Genomic DNA, 6905 nt, shown 5'->3' on the forward strand with positions numbered 1-6905 from the left:
ATTAAACAACACAAGAGATATCAATACAATTCACTTTACACATAATTCCATCAACTTTGAATTTATAGAAATAGACCCACTTCATAAACACATTTTGGGGTTTTGTAGAATACAAGGATTCATGGAGTTTTTCATCTTAAAACATCAAATAAACATCAATAATATCATAACTTATCATTTGAAATCGTTTCATGCAAGAACCCATGAGTTTGAGTAGAAATTAGGCTTTTTCACAAACTTTGGAAAAGTTGAAAACCATTTGAAATTGGCTCTAGGGTGATAGCTTGCCCTAGATAAAGAACTCTCATACCTTTACTAAGATTCCCCAAGAAATTTGATGAAGAAAACGTCTTGCATCCACAACCCTAGCTCCCACTTCTTCTTCTTCTTCTCTTCTTCACTCAAGAACCCTAACTCTTACTCTTTTAAAATGGAACAAAAATGATCCACAATCAGCCTAACACAACAATATAACCTCAAAAGAAATGGCTTGTGAAAAGACCAAAATGCCTTTAAATTTTCGGACGGACTCCCTGCCAACTGCCCAACTTTCAAAGGGCATAACTCGCTCATACGAACTCGGAATCGAGCAAACTCGGTGGCGTTGGAAAGATCGTTCCAAGGGCTTTCCAAACATAACTGGAACTACTCCTGGATCATCCTGAGATAGGAGTTATGATTGCTCAAAGTTGGCCAAAAACTCACTGATTTCCACACTTGGCCGAATTTCCAGATTCTGAATTTTTTTCCAAAAATGACTACTTCCAAATTTCAAGCTTCTTGATATTCATTTTAAATTGTCGGATGTTACAGCAACTCCCTGGATATCCTGAAAATGATGAGATGGAGTTCTTGAGTAATTACCTGTAGAGACGGGCATGGCAGACTGAATTGGCTTGGCTATAGGCGTTGTCCTCCCTGAACCTCTCGAATAAGAACCTTGGAAGTTGCCTGAAATCTTGGCCCTTTTTTCCAAGGCCTTAGCCTGACCGTCTCGCCTCACCAGTCACCCCCTCCAGTTTCTTAACATAATATGTTACATCATTAAAGCTCCTCCCTGCAGAAGTCATATGAACAGATAATACTTGCAACTCAGAATTCAGTCCCCTAATAAATAAGCAGATCCTCTCCTCCTCAGTAGTCACCAATTGAGTAACATATCTAGACAAAGCATGAACTTGGCCTCATAAGCAACCACAAACATACCACCTTGCTCAAAAGCCATAAATCTGTCCTTCTTACGGTCTCTCAAAGTCCTAGGCGCATACTTTTCTAGAAACATAGCATGAAATTGGATCCAAGTAAGTAGAGGTAAAGTTGAAAATTTATATTCCATATAAGCTCTCCACCACTTCTTAGCCTCACCTTGAAGTTGAAAAGATACAAACTCAACCCATGCTGATGGATAATTCCCAACTTATGAAGCATCTCATAGCAATCTAAGATATACTCATAAGCATCTTCATTCTCAGAACCAAGAAACACATAAGACTTAAGCTTCAAAAACTTAGTCAGCATGTCATACTCATTACCAGTCATAAATTACGTCTTCTTTAAAATCATTTAATCTTACGAAGACTCTTTCGTTTTCATTTGATGCATTATTATGAAAAAAAATGGCGTGAATTGTTAAAGGAGAACGCGAAGAAAAAAGTATACCTTCCTTGGCTTTGCGAACAGTTTCAACCGGTACCTCATTCCTAGCAGGCACTACCTTTCTATGGCCTCTACCCCTAGCTCTTCCTCTACCCCTGCCTCGACCGCGACCTCTCGCTGTAGATTCTTCAGCTGGAGCATTAACGGGAGCTATATGCCTGACACCGTTGTATCTAGTGTTAACCATCAGCGGACAAAAGAGTGAAGGATGTTAGATACCAATTTGAATCGACAGATACCAATTGGAATCAAGTTATAACACGAAAGAAGACAAGAAAAAATAGACAGATTTCCTAAAGTCCAATAGCCTCTCGAGGAAAAGTAAAGGTGTCCGCGTACCGTTCTGCGAGACTCTACTATACTCATTTGGTACATCGAGATTAACGAACCTAGGCTTTGAGACCAACTTTGTCACGACCCCAACCGTCATGATTGGCACCCACACTAACTCTCAGGTAGGAGAACCTCTACTACAACCCAAAACAAACAACTAATCTAAAACTAAGGCATTTAAGTACGGAAACAAGTTAAATACTAAGGAAATAAATAGGGAGTTCCCATAAACTCCAACAAAAGTCTAACAAGAACTAAACAATGCGGAAGAAATAACCTAGAACCTGAAAGTCAATGTACCAAAACATCTAAAATTCAACAAGTCTAAACGAGAAAGGTTGCAACTCCAATCTAATGAACTAATCAACTAACTAGAACATAGTCTAAGTCCGAAAATGGTGGACATAAACGAAAGGAGAACTCATGGCAGCCCGGAAGAATTGACTCACCCTTGAATTCAAACGATAACTGATCTCCTAAGCGAGGTCTATCAGTAGCCGCTTGAAGATGTCCTATACTCAACAAAAATAAGAGCAAGTGCAATATCAGTACACAACCAAAGTGTAATGGTTGGATCACGCGGTTATCCCACTAAGTGCAACATACATAAGTCAATACAACATTATAAACATGCAAAATACCGAACATATACAATATCGATTATCACATGCTCAACAATATACACAATTATGACAAGTCATTGGTCCTCTCATGAAATCCAAACCCAAATAGTTAGTATACTAGAACGTGGCAACTGATCCAATAATTATGCCAAAACGTGACAATTGATCCCATCATTATTCTGTAACGTGACAATTGATCAAAGTTAGTTATGCCGGAACGTGACAACAGATCCATTCAACACAGCACAATCACAATCACAAGTAAATGATTAAAATCATACATTTAAGTCATGATTTCATGGCAATCATCATTCATCTATCTCATTTACAACAAGTGTAATCAATAATGCAACATTCATATACATACATGTATCATAATGAAGCATGAACAAACATACATCACACAATCATAGAATCACAACCATCACCTACTTCGAAACAAGCTCGTAACCCTAAGAAACCTAATCCTTCCCTTTTTGGATTCGTTCCGCTTGTTCTTGGTTAACAAACAATTAATATAATACAGAAATTAATAAATAATCACTAATTACCCGAATTACTAACAATTATATGAACCCTAGATCAAAACCACGATACCAATTATCCAAATTAGGGTTGTTTCCACCATAGAATCTATAACAAACCCCCCCCCCCCATCAATATCCACTCATTCTATTACGTTATATGGATCGAAAAATGAATTTGGGGAGTGAAAACTTACTTTTAGCCTCAAGAATGGTGAAAAAACGAGTAGGAGTCGCCTGGGGTTCGTTCCTTAGCTCTAAAAATAAAAAAAGTGCTAAATAAGGTTGTTTAGGGGTTTATTTACGACTTTAAGTCATGTCTACCCTGTCACAGCGGCCACCACCCCACTACAGCGGTCCCGCTAGAGTGGTAAAACCCAGCGCCAAAACGGTTTGCACAATTCAATGAGTTATTTAAAGAATTCCAAGAACCTCATTTCACAACATACCTCTAATCAACGACGATCAGAAAATATCTTTTATGCTAAGATCGATTTCGGGAGTTCTACTCGCTCGAATTCAATTTCGTAAAGTCGTACGAGTTCTTTAACGAGTTATCTAACTACTCATATGATCAAAATAAAAATTAACTCACCCGATTGTTACCAAATTTCCTAAATTTCCTTACACCTCAAAGACTTGATTTCGTCCAAATCTGGACGAGGTTGGGAAAAATCGAATACTACGAAAAAGTTTTTCGACCCCAAATTTTCCCTCGTTGAATTTTCTATAACGACGGGAACAGGTCGTTACATTATATAATTTTCAAATATAAGAATTTCTTTAAAAACTTAAAGAATTTATTTCCAAGTTCATAACAAAAATTAAGTTGTTTAACTTTCGTACTTTGAATCCCATAAAAAAAGAAGGAGGGAGTAAAAATATTACAAAGGTTGATGGGCTATCTATCTTTAAACATATGGAAGTTCTCTTTGTGTTTGTCTTGTGGAGCTGTGTGTCCTCTTCTCAAATTGAAAAAAAACATTTGAGAAATATGAGAATATGAGCACTAAACGATTTTACTATTGAGTTTGAGAATCAAGTTACATAAATATATAAACGAGTGTACAAAATTTTTGCCTTTACTGTTGCGTATGTCATATGATTTGAGAAAGACTTTGTGTAACTATAAATCAAAGATACATAAGAATTTCATGACAATTGTATAGTCTTATCCAATTTGAATGAAAATCTAGAGAAATAAAATTTGAATAATCATACCCTGCAACTTGTCCATCAATCGTCCATGGATGCCAATCATCAATAATTGAATAATTTAGATACTTTATCCATACTTGTGTCGATTGGAAAGGAACAAGCATTTCATGATCACCACTGTTCAATAAAAAATAAATTGTTGTGTATATACTATATATAGTAACGTCAGCTAAATATTATCATAGAGTGAAAGTATTAGACCTGTATATAAGTGATCGATAAACTTTTGAACTAAGGTTACATGATACGATATACTATTCATGAAAGTAATTGTGTAACTTATAGACAAAATAATATTCTTACATCTTGCCCATGGTCTTTTTATAGTTCCCTAATAAAAAAAGAACGAAGAAAAAACTTTTAATATCTCGAACCATATATATAGCTCTTAGCAACATTTACTATACATATACAAATAAAACGAATTGAAAAACCTTTCTAACATGGAGAGCCTCTTGAACTCTCGGGTCATTTGCCCAATAAGTGGAAAGCTTGCGTGTGGCGACCTATAATCAGAAAGTATATACATATATATTTATTATTACTTTGTATTTATGTAACTTGTCAAGGAAATTATATTTGTACTTCTATCTAAAAAGTACATATGATTCTTGCCCATTCTTGAAGGCGCTGTGAACAACATTACATGCACTGGTGTTGTTAGTGCATACGAGGCTATTGATTTCCTTATGATATCCAAATGTACCTGCTAACCAGTGGCCTTTGCACCAGTGGAAATTTCCATTGCTATATCTAGCTTATCACTTTCCTTTGTTATTGGATTTCCTTACTTGAACCATGCGGACAAGGTTCTTATTAAGGACGAGAGTATTGTTATAAACCTAGTCCAGCCCAATATGGATACCAGGGTCACAAAAGTAGTTATTGGGATGACAAGAGATATTGGGCCGAGAACAAGCAATAAGGTCAGGTTAATTTAGGATCCGGGTTGAGAAGTGGGTGTGGGACGATTCCATCTAAAAGGGTAGTGGTAGTGATTTGGGGATTATGCAAATTGTTAAGAAAAGAGTATGTTTCCTCTCATCACCCTTCTTAGTCTAAGTTTCCCATCTACTTCTATCTAGCTCTATATTTTCTGATCTTATTTCCCTCCTGTATTTTGTGTTCTTCAGCAATTATAATATATATCCTCGTTGTGTGGTAACTTGAGTTGTTACAAGTTACCAAAGCAAAGTTCTCCACATTTGAAATTTCTAGCGAAAACATTCTGTTTTTAGCCATGAGAACATTAAACATTGTTTGGCCTGATTTTTTTTATCTTTAATAACACATGCTCCATCATCAAAAAGAAGTGAATATCCATTAGCCATGAGTTGCCCAACACTCAGTAAATTATGGGCCAAAGTAGGAACAAATTGAACATCATGAAAAGCTTTACTTTACCATGGATGTTTCTTATTGCTACTGTTCCTTTTCCTTCAGCTTGAAGACAGTTGTTATCACCAAGCCTGATAGTCGATTTTAGTGTCTCTTCAAGTTCTTTGAAGATTTACTTCTTACCTGACATATAATTGGAGCAACCACTATCTACAAACCACATATCACTTGCAAATTCATTAGTATCACGATAAGCCATGAACAACTTACTTTCTTCATTAGTTGTCTCTGCATAATTCGCTTGTTTCTCCTTGTAATAGAAACCTGCTTGCACATGCCCGAACTTCTTGTAGTGGTGACATTGTTTGTTGCTTTTATTTCATCTTTTCTCGTTGAAGTATCTTTGTTCAAAGCCTTTGCCTCGGCCTCGACCTTGACTATTTCCATGAAATGCGCCTGCCCCGTCCTCTTGCTGTCGGTGCCTTTTCATGATCTCTTGATTTGGTGCCTCTACCTTAGATTGAAATGCTTTTTCTTCCTGCATTTTTGTTGACCTGTTTATCCTTGCCTCAAAGGCTTGTAAAGAACCCATCAATTCATCGAATGAAAATTTTGACAAATCTTTGGACTCCTCAATTGTAGCCACAACATGATCAAACTTAGGAGTTAAACTCCTTAAAATATTTCAACAACAGTTTGATCAGTTATTTGGTCTCCGTATGACCTCATTTGACTAATAATAGCCATTGCTCTAGACAAAAAATCTTGCACATGTTCATTTCCTTTCATCATTAAAGATTCAAACACATTGTCACGCCCCGAGCCTACACCCTGGACGTGGCCGGCACTCGAAGACCATTGCTGGTCCCCAAGCAAACCCTCATCCTGGCTGACTCCAAGCGGAAGACTAACTTAAGCATACAAGAGCTTAAAACTGAATAAGAGTTTATAAACTCAACTTTTCAAATCTTTAACTCAAAAGAAAACTCTGTATAATAGAATATATATACAACTCGCCATAAAAGGCAACTTTAGACTTTAAAACATTTAACAAAATAAATGAAGAGACTTCTGAAACTCTATTGTCTATCTATGAAGCCTCTAACTGATAAAGATGGAAGCCGGGACAAGACCCACGACCTCCTAACAACTGATACAACTGAAAGGTAAATGAAATCCTCCGGAAGCAAAGAGGCTTGTCATAGCTAACTGG

This window comes from Solanum stenotomum, chromosome 4 (assembly GCF_019186545.1).
Source record: "Solanum stenotomum isolate F172 chromosome 4, ASM1918654v1, whole genome shotgun sequence".
Lineage (NCBI taxonomy): Eukaryota > Viridiplantae > Streptophyta > Magnoliopsida > Solanales > Solanaceae > Solanum > Solanum stenotomum.